Source organism: Moschus berezovskii, chromosome 16, assembly GCF_049115385.1.
Source record: "Moschus berezovskii isolate FMDL1 chromosome 16, NW_MosBer_1.0, whole genome shotgun sequence".
Classification (NCBI taxonomy): Eukaryota; Metazoa; Chordata; class Mammalia; order Artiodactyla; family Moschidae; genus Moschus; species Moschus berezovskii.
In genome coordinates this window covers 85,376,139-85,394,971 of record NC_142475.1, presented here as the reverse complement: position 1 = coordinate 85,394,971, position 18,833 = coordinate 85,376,139, and the positions used below count along the sequence as shown (strand labels likewise).

General features: G+C 38.7%; 1 pseudogene; it reads right to left on the bottom strand.

Moving 5' to 3' along the window:
* Positions 1-1,811: 1,811 nt before the first annotated feature.
* Positions 1,812-2,736, bottom strand: LOC129560425 (olfactory receptor 4C3D-like; annotated as a pseudogene).
* Positions 2,737-18,833: the final 16,097 nt, after the last annotated feature.

The following is an 18,833-nucleotide window of genomic DNA, read 5'->3' as shown; positions in this document are numbered from 1 at the left end:
TCCGGTCCTATCACTTCATGGCAAATAGATGGGGAAACAGTGGAAACAGTGGCTGACTTTAATTCTTTGGGCTCCAAAATCACTTCAGATGGTGACTGAAGCCATGAAATTAAAAGACGCTTACTCCTTGGAAGGAAAGTGATGACCAACCTAGACAATGCAGAGACATTACTTTGCTAACAAAGGTCCCATGTAGTAAAAGCTATCGTTTTTCCAGTGATCATGTATTGATGTGAGATTTGCACTATATAGAAAGCTGAGCACGGAAGAATTGGTGCTTTTGACCTGTGGTGTTGAAGAAGACTCTTGAGAGTCCCTTGGACTGCAAGGAGATCCAACCGGTCCATCCTAAAAGAGATCACTGGAAGGACTGATGCTGAAGCTCCAATACTTTGGCCACCTGATGCAAAGAGCTGACTCATTTGAAAAGACCCTGATGCTGGGAAAGATTGAGGGCAGCAAGAGAAGGGAATGACGGTGGATGAGATGGTTGGATGGCCTCAGTTTGGACATAAGTTTGAGTTAACTCTGGGAGTTGGTGATGGACAGGGAGGCCAGATGTGCTGCAGTCCATGAGGTCACAGAGAGTCGGACATGACTGAGCAAATGAACTGAACTGAACGGATTCTATTTGAGATCATTTTCCATTACAGGTTACCTTTAACATACTAAAGTTGTTCTTTTGTAAAAATGAAATGACATAACTTGAACTTTCAAAAAAGGAATAAACTTCTACTGCTAAAATATATTGCTATATGTGAGACATGGCTATTGCTTTACAATATTAATCTATTTCTGTCATACATCAACATGAATTAGGCCTAGGCTGGAAGTTTGTACTGGAGATTTATTCTAGTAAAATAGTTCCTCTGATGTGATCTGAGTAAATAAATTAGTAAACCTCTCTTGGCTTCAAATTGTTTCTCTCTAAAATGGGGATAATGATACTGGTATCAGTTTAGTATCAGTTTAGTATGTGGATAAATCAACTGAGAAGAATGCTTGGCAGATAAAAAAGGGCGTTCATATAAAGTGAATACATGTATCATACCTACAGGGCAATATCTTTGGATACTAATTATACGACTTTCTCCTGAGACTTGTAGAATATTTTTACTGTTGTTCCAAATGATTCCTCAATCTTGGTATGAAAAATGAAAACATATCTTCTTTATTCAAAGACATTGTGAGCTATAGAGATAGTTTGGAAAAGAGACAAAATTGAGTAATTTCAAATTTTTTGCTTTCTTTTTATTCTTTTAGGAAGAAAATTACATTGTGAATTATTTTTTCTTCCTTTTGTTGGTGTCACTCATTTTGCTTTTGGCATATTCATAGTGCAGAAAAAACACTGATTGCTATTCCTTCACTAAACTGTCCCTTTCCCATGTATCTACCTAAGAATTTCTGTTCCTTGTTCAATTTACAACAGACTAAAGCAAAAGTGGGAAAAGTTCTGAGATCAAGGTCCTATGGAAATTTCATCAAAGTAACATACGTGAAAAAATCTGAAAAGAAATAGCAGTAAGATTCTGGAGAAAAAGTTACTCTAAAATATCAAAACTAAGGGTTTATAGTTGTTCTCTCCATTGTTATAAACATAGAGACTTTAGCAAAAATCATTAAAGTTATCAAAATGCCTTAAAAACGCCTACCCACATTCAATAACTAACAAATGCTAGTAGTACCTAGGTTTTTCTTTTCTTCTTTATTTTTTGAAAATGATCTGCATTTTTTAAGTTTCATTTCATATTTTACTACAGATATAATTCTCTCTTCAATATAAATACTTTATTTGCATCGTAAACAGCCTAAGTCACTTGTCTCTTCAACCAACTCCTCATGGCACTTTTCACTTCTGTGTTTCTCACTGTGTAAATGATAGGATTTAACATGGGAGTGAGGATTGCAACAACATAACCACATAACTTGTCCACAGAGTAAGTGGTCATAGGACTCATGTACGTGAATACACAGGGACTTAAAAAGGGCACTGCTACTGTAAAGTGGGAGCCACATTTAGAGCGGGCTTTGCGCCGTCCTTCACAGCCATGGACTTCAGGGAGCACAGGATGACTGTGTAGGAGATGAAGAACATGGGAAAAATAAATTTGCACATGGCCCCAGTGTTAGCTGCCACCACAGTTCCAAGCCTGTAGGTGTCGCTGCAGGCCAGTTTCAACCGTGAGAAGAAATCACACGTGAAGTGGTCAATGTCATTGGAACCGCAGAAGGTTAAGGTGAGAATGAAAAGAATTTGGACCTTGGCATGCAGGATCCCCCTGATCCAGGACACCACCACCAGGACCTGACAGAGCTCCTGTCACATAAAGGTCCTACAGTGCAGAGGCTTGAAGATGGTGACACAGCGGTCATAGGCCATGATCATGACGAAGACGATCTCCGATCCTCCCAAGAAGTGTTCCAAAAAGATCTGAGTCAGGCAGCCACCCCAGGATATGATTCTTCCCTGTTACAGCAGGTCAGTAATTAGTTTGGAGGTGGTGACTGAGGTCAAAGAGGCATCTATTAAGGACCAGTGATTGAGAAAGAAGTACATGGGAGTAGAAAGTGTGGGACTGAGGGTAAGAGTAATGACAGTTAGCAGATTGGCCAGCATTGTAAAAAGAAATTGAACAAAAAGACTATTAAGAGTATTTTCTGCAAGTGTGGATTCTGTGTGAGTCCCAAGAGAATAAATTCAATCACATTGTTGGGAGTCTTGCAGACATCCATTTAGAAGGTAACACCTGCTTGGGTCCTGAATTATCTACAAAGAAGTGAAAAAGGATACTGATTAAGCATGAAACTTTTGGTCTGAATTCTTAGAACAAGAATAGAATGATGACTTTAACTGTCGAGCATGTCCTTGGCACTTTTGACCCATTACTTGTTTCAAGGCTATCTTATTTTTTCCAAGACGCTTTCAGTCTCTTCAGACACCCAGTGCCAGTCACCTGTAAAGCAGCAATAGGACAACATTTGATGTACAATTGACTGAGATGGGATATCTACTTGAGATCTGAATTCTTCTACTTGTTCCACCTCCAAGTGACTCTTCAAAGTCATTTCAGTGCCCATTCTTCTGAGGCCTCCTCTGTGTCAGCTTACAAATGATAATTCTCAGATGTATTTGGTAAGCTGAGAAGTATTGCACAGAGGTAAGAGTTATTTTCTCCTCCATGAGAATTTTCACATGAACCCTCAGCTCCAAAAGGGAAAGAAATATACCATTAAAAATATCTATCATAAGCAGGAAGTTTAGGTAAATATATACTACATTGAAGGGCTTACCTGGTAGCTCGTATGGTAAAGAATTTGCCTATTATCCAGGGGACCATAGTTCAAGGGGTTCAGAAAATCCCCTGGAGAAGGGAATGGCAACCCACTTCAATATTCTTGCCTGGAGAATATTGCCTATGGACAGAGGGGCCTGGTGGGCTATAGTCTATGAGTTGCAAAGAGTGAGACAGGACTGACCGACTTTCACTTTCTTACTTCGTATGTCATTGAGTCCAAGTTATACCTGGAACCAACCAGAATACCTAAGCAATTCAACTGTATGTCCTTCCTCACCATAGAGCTTGGCATATGTCTGCAGGGTGCAAAACCTATCGTGATGAGTAAATTCTTGGTAAATTGCCATTTGCCATGGGTAAAATATGACTGTTTCCCTAGACTGTAAACCTAGGAGGAATTCAAGTGCTTTTCTTCTCCTGCTATGTTTATCATTACTTTGTAGATGAGAAATATAAATAAAGATTTATTTTAAAAAGTCATCTTGTAATGCCTCCAATTTTTCTTCTAGCTGAAGTAGAAACAAATACAACAATATTCATGGCAATAAACATATTTCTAAGAATCACAGAACTTGGAAATACTTTTCAGTTTACCAAAACTGAAGGTCACAGAGGATGATGGCAGAGTGTGAAAGAAAACTCCTATCTCCTGATCCTAAAGTTAGTGGTCTCACTCTCCATGTTTTCATAACAATAATATGTTTGCTAAATATCATTACATCATAGAGTCCATTGATTTCTTCAGTAAAGCACATGTTACCCAGGAACTGGGAGGCTGGAACAGTATATCAAAAGAAGAAGCCATAAACATATTTATGACATATATACACATTTGTATTTTGATATCAGACTTCACTTATAGAAAGAACCAAAATTAGGGTTAAGACCAGATTCTATAAAATTCCTAGAGGAGAATGTAGGCAAAACACTTTCCGACATAAATCACAGCAGGATCCTCCAAGACCCACCTCCCAGAATATTGGAAATAAAAGCAAAAGACAGCCCTCACAATGGGAGAAAATAATAGCAAATGAAGCAACTGATAAAGGATTAATCTCCAAAATATACAAGCAGCTCTTTCAGCTCAATTCCAGAAAAATAAATGGAGCAATCAAAAAATGGGCCAAAGAATTAAATAGACAGTTCTCCAAACAAGACATACAGATGGCTAACAAACACATGAAAAAATGCTCAACATCCCTCATAATCAGAGAAATGCAAATCAAAACCACAATGTGATACCATTTCACACCAGTCAGAATGGCTGCTATCCAAAAGTCTACAAGCAATAAGTGCTGGAGAGGGTGTGGAGAAAAGGGAACCCTCTTACACTGTTGGTGGGAATGCAAACTAGCCACTATGGAAAACAGTGTGGAGATTCCTCAAAAAACTGGAAATAGAACTTCCGTATGATCCAACAATCACACTCCTGGGCATACACACTGAGGAAACCAGAATTGAAAGAGACACATGTACTCCAATGTTCATTGCAGCACTGTTTATAATAGCAAGGACATGGAAGCAACCTAGATGTCCATCTGCAGACGAATGGATAAGAAAGCTTTGGTACATTTACACAATGGAGTATTAGCCATTAAAAAGAATGCATTTGAACCAGTTCTAATGAGGTGGATGAAATTAGAGCCTATTATACAGAGTGAAGTAAGCCAGAAAGAAAAACACCAATACAGTATACTAACGCATATATATGGAATTTAGAAAGATGATAACAATAACCCTGTATACGAGACAGCAAAAGAGACACAGATGTATAGAACAGTCTTTGGGACTCTGTGGGAGAGGGTGAGGGTGGGATGATTTGGAAGAATGGCACTGAAACATGTATGTTGTCATATGTGAAATGAATCGCCAGTTCAGGGTCGATGAATGTTACAGGATGCTCGGGGCTGGTGTGCAGGGGTGACCCAGAGGGAGGATAAAGGGAAGAGGGAGGTGGGAGGGGGGTTCAGGAAGGGGAACTCAGGTACACGCGGGGCGGATTCATGTCAATGTATGGCAAAACCAACCAATATAATATTGTAAAATAATTCAGTTCAGTTCAGTTCAGTTCAGTCGCTCAGTCGTGTTCGACTCTCCGCGACCACATGAATCACAGCACGCCAGGCCTCCCTGTCCATCACCAACTCCAGGAGTACACTCAAACTCATGTCCACAGAGTCGGTGATGCCATCCAGCCATCTCATTCTCCGTCGTCCCCTTCTCCTCCCGCCCCAACCTTTCCCAGCATCAGAGTCTTTTCCAGTGAGTCAACTCGTCGCATGAGATGGCCAAGGTATTGGAGTTTCAGCTTTAGCATCAGTCCCTCCAATGAACATCTAGGATTGATCTCCTTTAGAATGGACTGGTTGGATCTCCTTGCAGTATAAGGGACTCTCAAGAGTCTTCTCCAACACCTCCAATAAAAAAAAGTAAATAAATAAATAAAAATTAAAGTTAAAAAAATAACCAAAATTAATTCACAGAAAATTTTCATAAGTTAGACACTTGTTTAGCTGAGAAAATGTTTTTTTTCAGTCGACTATGGAGTAATGATTCCTTTTACCATCTATGGCTCAGATGGTAAAGAATCTGCCTACAATGCTAGAGACCCAGGTTTGATCCCTGGGTTGGGAAGATCCTCTGGAGAAGGGAATGGCATTCCACTCCAATGTTCTTTGGAGAATTCCATGGACAGAGAAGCCTGACAGGCTGTATAGTCTGTGGGGTCACAAAGGTTTGGATGCAACTTAGTGACTAACATATATATATGAAGTGATAAATATATATGTAGTGATAAGTATATATATATATGAAGTGATGTATATATCATATATATATATATATATATATATCATATATATATACATGAAGTGAAAAGTGAACGTGTTAGTTGCTAAGTCATGCCTGACTCTTTTGTTATCACAGAGTATAGCCCACAAGGCTCCTCTCTCCATGGAATTCTCCAGGCAAGCATACTAGAGTGGGTAGCCATTCCCTTCTGTAGGGAATCTTCCCGACCCAGAGACCGACCCTGATCTCCTGCATTGCAAACAAATTCTTTACCATCTGAGCCACCAAATGGCTTATAAATATATGTAAAATTCCCTAAAGCACCTTTTAAAGAGGATTTCAGATTCAAGGAGCTAAGTATAAGGACAAATTTCTAATAGTGAAATTGTTTTATAAATTTACTTTACTGTGTACTTTTGAAAAATATCTGCATTTACATGGACTAATAATTGCTACTCTAATAAAGTATCATCCCCTATGGCATATAATCAAAACACATTTTATATAACAAATTATAATGAAATACAACCCCAAACAGTTCTATATGATGTGAAGATCACAGGTTGTAGAATAAGAATATTTGGGTTCAAAGCTGACTCACATGTTTTATGATCTAATTATTTAACCTTTTAGATCTTTCATCTATTCAGTAAAATAAGAATACCGAATTTTATATTTAATATTGTTCTAATCATTTGAAAATCCTTTAAAGCTTTCACAACAGTTTAAATACTGTGCAACTAATTTTTCTAATTACTGACACTTTTTACCCAACAGATCAAGAAATACAATATTATTTTTAATGCTAGATATATCAGATATGTGCAAAGAGAGTAATGGCAAGCATTTTCTCTCTATATTATGTTCCACATCATCCTAGATTCCAGTAGGCCATGCAGTTCTCTTAGAAACAACTGCCTATATATGTAAGCACATTTTAAAAATGTGTAATTACAAAGGAAAATTTAAAATTACTACAAAACAAGAGAGGTTCTGATGAAATTATTTTTCTCTGATATCCTTTGAAATGGTTGAAAGAATATCATGTCTGGATTTAGAATAATTCAGATCTGATTATTAACTGTATCTCTGATATCAGGCATGTCTTTGAACTTTTGTTTTTCATATGTGAAATGGGAATAATCATAGTAACTCTTATCTTACAGAGTTGTTGTTAGTATCAGGAGAGAGGTATGGGATGAACTTTCTAGTAAAAATAAAGGAAAACGTAAAGATCATGATAGAAATAAAATATTCATAATTGGTCATTTCTTATCTGAAATTCCATTCCTGCTTAATATTATAATGGCGTGTTTGCCCTCTGACTTTCTTACTGTGTAAGTAACTGGGATTAACATGGGAGATGCCATCCAGTCCCATCACTTCATGGCAAATAAATGAGGAAACAATGGAAACAGTAACAGACTTTATTTTCTCGGGCCCCAAAAATCACTGCAGATGCTGACTGCAGCCATGAAATTAAAAGATGTTTGCTCCTTGGAAGAATAGCTATGACAAATCTAGACAGAGTATTAAAAAGCAGAGACATCAATTTTCCAACAATGTTGCATCTAGTGAAAGCTACAGTTCTTCCACTAGTCATGTACAGACATGAGAGTTGGACCATAAAGAAAGGTGAGCACTGAAGAATTGATGCTTTTGAACTGTGGTGTTGAAGAAGATTCTTTTAGTTCTCACGGACTGCAAGGAGATCCAATCAGTCCATCCTAAAGGAAATCAGTCCTGAATATTCATTGGAAGGACTGATGCTGCAGCTGCAACTCCAATACTTTGGCCACCTGATGCAAAGAACTGACTCATTTGAAAAGACCCTGATGCTGGGAAAGACTGAAGGAAGGAGGAGAAGGGGACGACAGAGGATGAGATGGTTGGATGGCATCACCAACTCGATGGACATGAGATTGAAAAAGCTCCGGGAGATAGTGATGGACAGGGAAGCCTGGCGTGCTGCAGTCCATGGGGTCGCAATGAGTCAGACACGACTGAGCAACTGAGCTACTACTACTAGGTTCCAAATCTGTTGCTCTTTAGGTCTAATACATAGATTCACATCACATGAACCCCCTATTATCTATCAGGCACATTGACTTCAGTTGATTTATCCACCTTATTAAATTAGCTGTTCTATTACCACTGCCCCCATTTTACAGAGAAGCAAATTAAGGCCAAGAGAGGTTTACTAATTCACTTGTGTCACGTCACACGTGCTTCCCCCACAAAGTGTGTCAGGAAATATTATACTGGAATACAACTTTCTTTCAAAAGTTTCACCGACAAACTTCCAATCCAGGTCTTTAAAACTCAGTCTTACTTTCTTTCCAATGAAACAGAACTGTCTGTGATATATATTAGTCTGTAGATGAGGAAATTATCTGCAGTCTTGATAACTCACTTTGTCCTTCACAGAGATGGTGTCAGTGTTTTGTAATCTTGTCTCACATTGTCTGTCTTGTCAGTGTGTTGTAATCTTCTATATGGCAGCAATATATTTTAGCAGTGCAAGTCTGTTCCTTACTGCCTTTTTGAAGGTTCAAGTTCTGTCACTTCACTTTTACAAAAGACCAACATTAGCATTGCAATGGATACCTACAATGGAAAAAATATAAAAAATTATATATATATATATATATCAGTTCAGTTCAGTTCAGTTCAGTCGCTCAGTCGTGTCCGACTCTCTGCGATATATACAGTTTGTTGTTTTTTAGTCACTAAGTCATGCCCAACTCCTTTGGGACCCCATGGGCTGAAGCCTGTGAGGTTCCTCTGTCCATGGGGATTTCCCAGGCAAGATTACTGGAGAAGGTTGCCATTTTCTTTTTCAGAGGATCTTTCCAACTGAAGAATTTAACCCCTTTCTCCTGTTAAGGGAGATTCTTTACTACTGAGCCACCAGGAATGCATATATATATATATATGAATCAATTTGTTTTACACTTGAACCAACACAGATTGTAAATTGATGTAATTCAATACAAAATGGAAAAACGATGCAAAAATCCATTAGCATTTATATGATAATGGATTCATGGATTTTGGGGGGGTGGAAAGAGGGTAAAAGCAACTGTACTTGAGATTTCTTTCCATTAGTGAAACTAAGTGAAATCGATTTAACTAAGATAAACTTTCAGAAAGTGGGAAATACCTACAATATTTCTCCATGCACATGGAAAATACCAGGTCAACCTACATTGTTAATAACTCATACATCAAAACTTTTCTGACAACACTCCAACTCATTGTACTTCTCACAAGTCATTTTCTAAAACCAATAATCAACTGGAGCTATTTCTTTTATAATTTAAACATACATTTTGAACATGGTACTGGGGTGACTGTTTTTAATAACTTTTACATGACTGTCTAAAATTCAAAAGAAATAGAACCTCTTCACACAAGGTCTAGGTCTAAAAGATGGTATTATCAGCACTTAATTCATTAGCATGGTCAAGTTTGCAATTGCTGGTGAGAACAAAACATTTCAACAATATCTGGTCTAAATTATATATGTTTCCTTTCTTTTTGACTGTTAGATAGGATATGAAAGTAATCCAAGTGTAAGGATGGGGGAAGTCTTCAGTAAGTGTTGCTTCTATTCTAAGACCAAAGGGAAGATTTGAAGAGGGAAACTGAGGTTAACGGTTGTGTCTTTCGGGCTATATTAGAGGTTTAGTGGAGGCATGGAAAGATTAATGCAATACACATTATAAACGCTCAGCAGAAAACTCAGAAGGTATCAGAACCGAAGAAGGAAGTGTAGGCTGTATGACATTCTCAGTGGGTAGAGTCTTGCTGGCTTGTGAGTTTAAATCTTCCTTAGTTGTTCCTTCACACTCATCATCAGAAATCTCTCCTGAGGACCAACTGTCTTCTGATTATTTATGATTCTTATTAAAAATATAGGGAAATAGATATGTTTCTCCTAAAAGTCAATGAGATAATGTTTGAATCTGTTGTGTAAAAATAATTTGATTTAAACTGTTGAAGGTAAACTGTGAGGAATATATTTTGACAATTTTTCTTTGTAAAAGCAAAAATCCTCTTCATGTTTCCTTTGAGTGAAATTAAGTACTAATGTAGGTCATTATAAAAGTGAAGTGACTAAGATTATCTTTCAGAAAGTTGGGGATACCTGCAACATATCTCAATCAGGTACAGAATATCATGCCATCCTACATTATTATATAACTCTTTATAAACGAAAGTTCCTCTGGTTCCAATACTGCAACTCTTGTTACTTCTCACAAATATCTCTTTGCCAAACACAGTGGCCAACTGGAGTTACTTTTTCTATAATTTGACCACACAGTAATGCCTGAGCATGGTACTAAGGTGATTCTGTTTACTAAGTTGTTCAAGGCTGCCTCTAGGAGGCAAGAATATACAATGGAGAAAAGAATGTCTCTTCAATATGTGGTTCTGGGAAAAATGGACAGCTACATGCAAAGAATGAAATTATCAGTGCATGACACAGGATGCTTGGGGCTGGTGCGCTGGGATGACCCAGAGGGATGATATGGGGAGTGAGGCGGGAGGGGGGTTCAAGATAGGGAACACATGTACAACCAGGGGCGGATTCATGTCAGTGTATGGCAAAACCAATACAATACTATAAAGTAAATAAATAAATAAAAATGCAACTAAAGAGTCCAAAAAAAAAAAAAAAAGAAAGAAAGAAAGAAATCCTTTAACATCATATGCATAAATCAACTTAAAATGAATTAAAGATGTGAATATTATACCAGACACTATACAATTCCTAGAGCAAAACGTAGGCAGAATATTCATTGATATAAATTGAAGCATTTTCTGGGATCCATCTTCTAGAGAAAAAGAAATTAACAAATGGGGCCTAATTAAACTTAAAAAGATTTGGCACAACAAAAGAAACCATAAACAAAACAAAAAGGCAATTTACAGAATGGGAGAAAATATTTGCAATTGAAGTGAATGACAAGGGATTTACCTACAAAATATACAAATAGTTTATGCAAGGCTCACATGGGGTCACAAAGAGTTGGACATGACTGACTTTCACTTCACTGCACTTCACCAGTGGCTTATTGGTAAATAATCTGACTGCAATGCAGGAAACACAGGAAATGCGGGTTTCATCCCTGGATTGAGAAGGTCCTCTGGAGAAGGGAATGACAACCCACTCCAGTATTCTTGCATGGAGAATTCCAGGTACAGAGAAGATGGTGGGCTACAGTCCTTGGAGTAACAAAGAGTCAAATATGACTGAGCAACTAACACACAAAAACCCCGCACCTTGAAGAGCTAAATAGGTGTTATTTCCACAGGGTTTTTCCCATTGTTATCCTATAGAGTTACCAAATTTACTGTTGGGACAAAAATAAAAATGGCTCTGTGGTTAATTCACTTGCTACCAGGCTCTGCTCTCCATGGGATTTTCCAGGCAAGAATACTGGAGTGGGCTGCCATTTCCTTCTCCAGGGGACCTTCCCAACCCAAGGATTGAACCCAGGTTTCTTGCACTGCAGACAGATGCTTTACCATCTGAGCCACCAGGGAAACCTTAGGAAATTTAGACATATAATTTATCCAGAAAGTTCTGTTCAGTGTCTAAAGTGGGTTAGAGAGTTATGGAAACTGAGTATATAAGGTTGAATAATACTAACATGGATTGTGTCTGTGTAGAACTAAAATTCCAGGGTGGAGGAGTAGGTGGGTAATAATCAAGTAAATAAATAAATGAAAACCATGATCTTGTTAGCAATGGGTAAGATGAAGAAAGCCCTGTCTACCTGTAGCTTCCACATCACAGTTGTTATCTTCTTCTGTGTCCCCTGTATTGTTATGTATCTGTGACTTGGAGCTACTATTCCCACAGACAAAACCACAGCACTATTCTATATTCCTCTTCAGTTCAGTTAAGTCATTCAGTCATGTCTGACTCTTTGCAACCACAAGGACTGCAGATGGATTAATGTAATCTTAGTTTTTTGAATGTTGAGTTTTAAGCCAGCTTTTTCCACTCTCCTCTTTCACTTTCCTCAAGAAGCTCTTCAGTTTCTCTTTATTTTCTGTCAGAAGGTTGGTATCATCTGCATATCTGACGTTTATGATATTTCTCCCAGAAATTTGATTTCAACTTGTGCTTCATCCAGCCCAGCATTAGGCATGATGTAGTCTGCATAGAAGTTAAATAAGCAGGGTGACAATATACAGCCTTGACCTGCTCCTTTCCCAATTTGGAACCAGTCCATTGTTCCATGTCCAGTTCTAACTGTTGCTTCTTACCTGCATACATATTTCTCAGGACTCAGGTAAGGTGGTTTGGTATTTCCATTTCTTTAAGAATATTCCAGAGGAAGAACAACAAGATAGCAGAGGAATAGGATGTTGAGACCACTTTCTCCCCCACAAATTCATCAAAAGAACATTTGAACGCTGAGTTAAGTCCACAAAACAACTTCTGAATGCTGGCAGAGAAAATCAGGCACCCAGAAAAACAGCCCATTGTCTTTAAAAGGAGGTAGGAAAAAAACAATAAAAGATAAAAAGAGAGGCAAAAGAGGTAAGGACGGAGGCTTAAAAAAGAGGTTTCCAAACACCAGGAAACACTCTCACTGGCGGGTCTGTGGTGAGCCTTGGAGCCTCAGAGGGCCACATAATCGGGAGGAAAAAAAAGAAATAATTAAAACTCACAGATTACCCGCCAAACGGTAACTCCCAGGGGAGAAGCAGTGCAGATGCCCGCATCCGCCATTAGCAAGCAGGGGCTGGGCAGGGAGGGGCCGGTTGAACAGCTTAGAGAAAGGACTGGGCCTGAATGCCATGAGAGCAATCCGAGAGAACTAACTGGGGATAGCAAAGCAGACTGTGGGATAGCTACCCCACGAAAAGGCAAAAAGCCCTAACCTAAGACTGCCAGTCCCGCTCACAGAACAAAGGACTGAGCAGAGCTAGCCGGCTGCGGACAGCCCATCTCCCACCGAGACAGGCAGGGAAGGGCAGCCAGAGCCAGAAGGGGGTAATCGTGGCCCCAGAAAGGCATCCGATACTATACTGCAGGCAGACATCTTTGCTAACCAAGACTTCTTGGGTTTCTGGCCGGTCGACATCCTCCTGAGAAGGTGCGCTGGCTGTACACCCAGAAAACTGAGCAGGCGGGACCGGAGAGGTGATAAGTCTCAGCGACCTTGCTCACCAAACACATGGTCACCTGAGCTGCTTGGATCGAGGAAGGGCACAAAACGCAGGCCCAACCGAGCCTGCACCTTTATGGAGTACCCGAGTACCTGAACTTGAGCAGCGCAGACCTGGGAAGTGCATACAACCCAACGCCAGCCTCAGACAGTTCCCAGAAAGCAACATAGAGCCTGTGAAGTGTAGACTGGGACAGCACACACGCCGTGAGTGGGGAAAAACCCAGTGTGGCCGAGACACTGTGAGCACTCCCCACAGATGCCAGAGATATTTGTCTGCAGCATCCCACCCTTCTGAGAACAGGACTGAACAAGTGAGCCTTCAAAAGTGTCCATCACCGCCCCCTAGTGTCAGGGCGGAAATTAGACAATGAAGAGACCAGCAAACAGAAGCTAAAACAGAGGAAACCACCTTGGAAATGACAGATAAAGAAGTCTAGAGGCTACAGCAAGAATAAGACTGAAAACCAGAGACAAGAGGCTTAAGTCCGAATCCTGAGAACACCAGAGAACTCCTGACTCCAGGGAACACTAATAGATAGGAGCTCATCAAACGCCTCCATACCTACACTGAAACAAAGCACCACCCAGAGGTCAAAAAGTTCCAGAGCAAGAAAAAACAATGCAAATTCTCCAGCAACAAAGGAAAATAGCCCTGAGCTTCAATATACAGGCTGCCCAAAGTCACTCCAAACCCACTGACATTTCATAACTCATTCCTGGACATTGCACTCCAGAGAGAAGAAATCCAGCTCCACCCACCAGAACACTGACACAAGCTTCCCTAACCAGGGAAACTTGACAAGCCACCTGTCCAACCGCACCCATAGCAAGAAAACTCCACAATAAAGAGAACTCCACAAACTGCCAGAAGATGGAAAGTCCATCCCAAACACAGCAATATAAACAAGATGAAGAGCAGAGAAATACCTAGCAAATAAAGGAACAGGATAAATGCCTAACAACCCAAACAAAAGAGGAAGAGATAGGGAACCTACCTGATAAAGAATTCCAAATAATGATAGTGAAATTGATCCAAAATCTTGAAAACAAGTTGGAGTTACAGATAAATAACCTGGAGACAAGGATTGAGAATATGCAAGAAAGGTTTAACAAGGATCTAGAAGAAATAAAAAAGAGTCAATATGTAATGAATAATGAAATAGATGAGATCAAATGCACTCTGGAGGGAACCAACATTAGAATAACAGAGGCAGAAGATAGAATAAGTGAGTTAAAAGATAGAATGTTAGAAAAAAAATGAAGCAGAGAGGAAAAAAGTAAAACAAACTAAAAGAAATGAGGACAATCTCAGAGACCACAAGGACAATGTCAAAAGCCCTAACATCCGAATCATAGGAGTCCCAGAAAAAGAAGATAAGAAGAAAGACTATGACAAAATAATTCAGGAGATAATAGTTGAAAGTTTCCCTAAAATGGGGAAGGAAATAATCACCCAAATCCAAGAATACCAGAGAGTCCCAAACAGGATAAACCCAAAGCGAAATACCCCAAGACACATAGTAATCAAATTAACAAAAATCAAACCAAAGAACAAATATTAAAAGCAGCAAGGGGAAAGCAACAGATAACACACAAGGGGATCCCCAAAAGGATAACAGCTGATCTTTCAACAGAAACTCTTCAGGCCAGGAGGGAATGGCAGGGCATACTTAAAGTGACGAAAGAAAATAAACAACAGCCCACAAAAAAAGAGAACTACATGCCAATATCACTGATGATATAGATGCAAAAAAACTTAACAAAATTCTAGCAATCAGAATGCAACAACACATTAAAAAGATCATACGTCATGACCAAGTGAGCTTTATCCCAGGGATGCAAGGATTGTTCAATATCCACAAATCCATCAATGTAATACAACACATTAACAAATTGAAAAAAATAAAAACCATATGATTATCTCAATAGATGCAAAGAAAGCCTTCAACAAAATTCAACATCCATTTATGATCAAAACCCTCCAGAAGGTGGGAATAGAAGGAACATTTCTCAACATAATAAAAGCTATATATGACAAGCCCACAGCAAATATTATCCTCAATGGTGAAAAACTGAAAGCATTTACCCTAAAGTCCGGAACAAGACAAGAGTGCCCACTATCATGACTATTATTCAGCATAGTTTTGGAAGTTTTGGCCACAGCAATCAGAGCAGAAAAAGACATAAAAGGAATCCAAACTGGAAAAGAAGAAGTAAAATTCTCACTGTTTGCAGATGACATGATCCTCTACACAGAAAACCCTAAAGACTCTACCAGAAAATTACTAGAGCTAATCGATGAATATAGTAAATTTGCAGGATATAAAATCAACACACAGAAATCCCTTGCATGCCTATATGCTAAGAATGAGAAAATAGAAAGAGAAATTAAGGAAACAATTCTATTCACTGTTACAATGAAAAGAATAAAATACTTAGGAATATAGCTACCTAAAGAAACAAAAGACCTATATATAGAAAACTATAAAACCCTGGTGAAAGAAATAAGAGAGGACACTAATAGATGGAGAAATATACCATGTTCATGGATTGGAAGAATCAATATTGTGAAAATGAATATATTACCCAAAGTAATTTATAAGTTCAATGCAATCCCTATCAAGCTACCAGCGGTGTTTTTCACACAGCTAGAACAAATAATTTCACAATTTGTATGGAAATACAAAAAAACTAGAATAGCCAAAGCAATCTTGAGAAAGAAGAATGGAACTAGGGGAATCAACCTGCCTGACTTCAGGCTCTACTACAAAGCCACAGTCATCAAGACAGTATGGTACTTGCATAATGACAGAAATATACATCATTGGAACAAAATAGAAAGCCCAGAGATAAATCCATGCACCTAGGGACACCTTATCTTTGACAAGGGAGGCAAGAATATCCAATGGAGAAAAGACAGTCTCTTTAACAAGTGGTGCTAGGAAAACTGGTCAGCCACTTGTAAAAGAATGAAACTAGAACACTAATTAACACCATACTCAAAAATAAACTCAAAATGGATTAAAGATCTAAATGTAAGACCAGAAACTATAAAACTCCTAGAGGAGAACATAGGCAAAACACTCTCCGACATAAATCACAGCAGGATCCTCCATGACCCACTTCCCAGAATATTGGAAATAAAAGCAAAAATAAACAAATGGGACCTAATTAAAATTAAAAGCTTCTGCACAGCAAAGGAAACTATAAGCAAGGTGAAAAGACAGCCTTCAGAATGGGAGAAAATAATAGCAAAGGAAACAACTGACAAAGAATTAATCTCCAAAATACACAAGCAGCTCTTTCAGCTCAATTCCAGAAAAATAAACGACCCAATCAAAAAACTGGGCCAAAGAACTAAACAGACATTTCTCCAAAGAAAACCTACAGACGGCTAACAAACACATGAAAAGATGCTCAACATCCCTCATAATCAGAGAAGTGCAAATCAAAACCACAATGAGGTACCATTTCACGCCAGTCAGAATGGCTGCTATCCAAACGTCTACAAGCAATAAATGCTAGAGAGGGTGTGGAGAAAAGGGAACCCTCTTACACTGCTGTTCGGAATGCAAACTAGTACAGCCACTATGGAGAATAGTGTGGAGATTCCTTAAAAAATTGGAAATAGAACTGCCATACGACCCATCAATCACACTCCTGGGCATACACACGGAGGAAACCAAAATTGAATGAGGCACATGTACTCCAATATTCATCGCAGCACTGTTTATAATAGCGAGGACATGGAAGCAACCTAGATGTCCATCTGCAGACAAATGGATAAGAAAGCTTTGGTACATTTCAGTTCAGTTCAGTTCAGTCGCTCAGTCGTTTCTGACTCTTAGCGACCCCATGAACCACAGCACGCCAGGCCTCCCTGTCCATCACCAACTCCATTTACACAATGGAATATTACTCAGCAATTAAAAAGAATACATTTGAATCAGTTCTAATGAGGTGGATGATACTGGAGCCTATTATAGAGACTGAAGTAAGCCAGAAAGAAAAACACCAATACAGTATACTAACGCATATATATGGAATTTAGAAAGATGATAACAATAACCCTGTATACGAGACAGCAAAAGAGACACAGATGTATAGAACAGTCTTTTGGACTCTGTGGGAGAGGGCGAGGGTGGGATGATTTGGGAGAATGGCATTGAAACATGTATATTATCATATGTGAAATGAATCACCAGTCCAAGTTCGATGCATGATACAAGATACTCGGGACTGGTGCACTGGGATGAACCAGAGGGATGGGATGGGGAGGGAGAAGCGAGGGGGGTTCAAGATAGGGAGCATATGTACACCCGGTGCAGATTCAAGTCAATGTATGGCAAAACCAATACAATAATGTAAAGTAATTATCCTCCAATTAAAATAAATAAATTAAAAAAACAGAATTTTCCAGTTTGTTGTGATCCACACAATCCAAGGCTTTAGCGTAGTCAATGAAGCAAGAGTATATGTTTTTCTGCAATTCTTTGGAACCTAACCATAAGCTTTTTTTGTTGCAAATTATAAACGGTGTTTACTCTTCTTGTTTCAAATGGTTAGTCAAATCTTGCTTGGAGATGAAAACATTTCTATTATTTTCAAGAAAAATGTGAACCATGAGGATGTTTAAGAAAATAAGAGACAATTAAGGTTAATTTTAAATTTCCTGCGTAATCTTTGTGCAAAAAAAATAATTGTAGATAGATTATGAATTATTCATTCCTCCTACTGTGAGTGTCTCTCTTTTGACTTTGATGTTTTCATAGTGCAGAAAAAAATTCAGCTGTGATTCTCTCCTTCAACTGCCCCTTCCCTTGGTATCTATAAAGCAATTCTTATCCCTTATTTGCTTTACCCCAAGCTAAACAAAAATAGAAAAAACTATAAGATCAATAGTCTGTAGAAAAGTCCATTTTATCTAAGTAAGATATATGGAAAATTTAGTAAAGTAGCAGTAACAGTGGAGAATAATAAACTACAATCATCAAACTAATGGCTTACATTTTCTTTATTATTTATCTTGTGGATATGAACATTAATATTGAAGTCTGTGTGTGTGCGTTAGTCTCTAGAAAATATATTAAAACTTATAAATATGCCTAAGATATATCTGCTGCTGCTGCTGCTGCTAAGTCGCATCAGTCATGTCTGACTCTGTGCGACCCCATAGACGGCAGCCCACCAGGCTCCTCTGTCCCTGGGATTCTTCAGGCAAGAACACTGGAGTGGATTGCCATCTCCTTCTCCAATGAATGAAAATGAATGTGAAGTTGCTCAGTCGTGTCCAACTCTTAGCGACCTTATGGACTGTAACCTACAGGCTCCTCCGTCCATGGGATTTCCCAGGCAAGAGTACTGGAGTGGGTTGCCATTGCCTTCTCTGAAGATATGTCTAGCGAATACTAAATTATCAACAAATATTGGTTTCAGAGCCTTTTTTTTTTCTGTCGATGTTCTGCAAAGTATTTGAGTTTCTGTCATAACTTACAATAGGTTCAAGGTTAGCAATGCTTATAAATCATCCTCTAATTGGCATCATGAACAG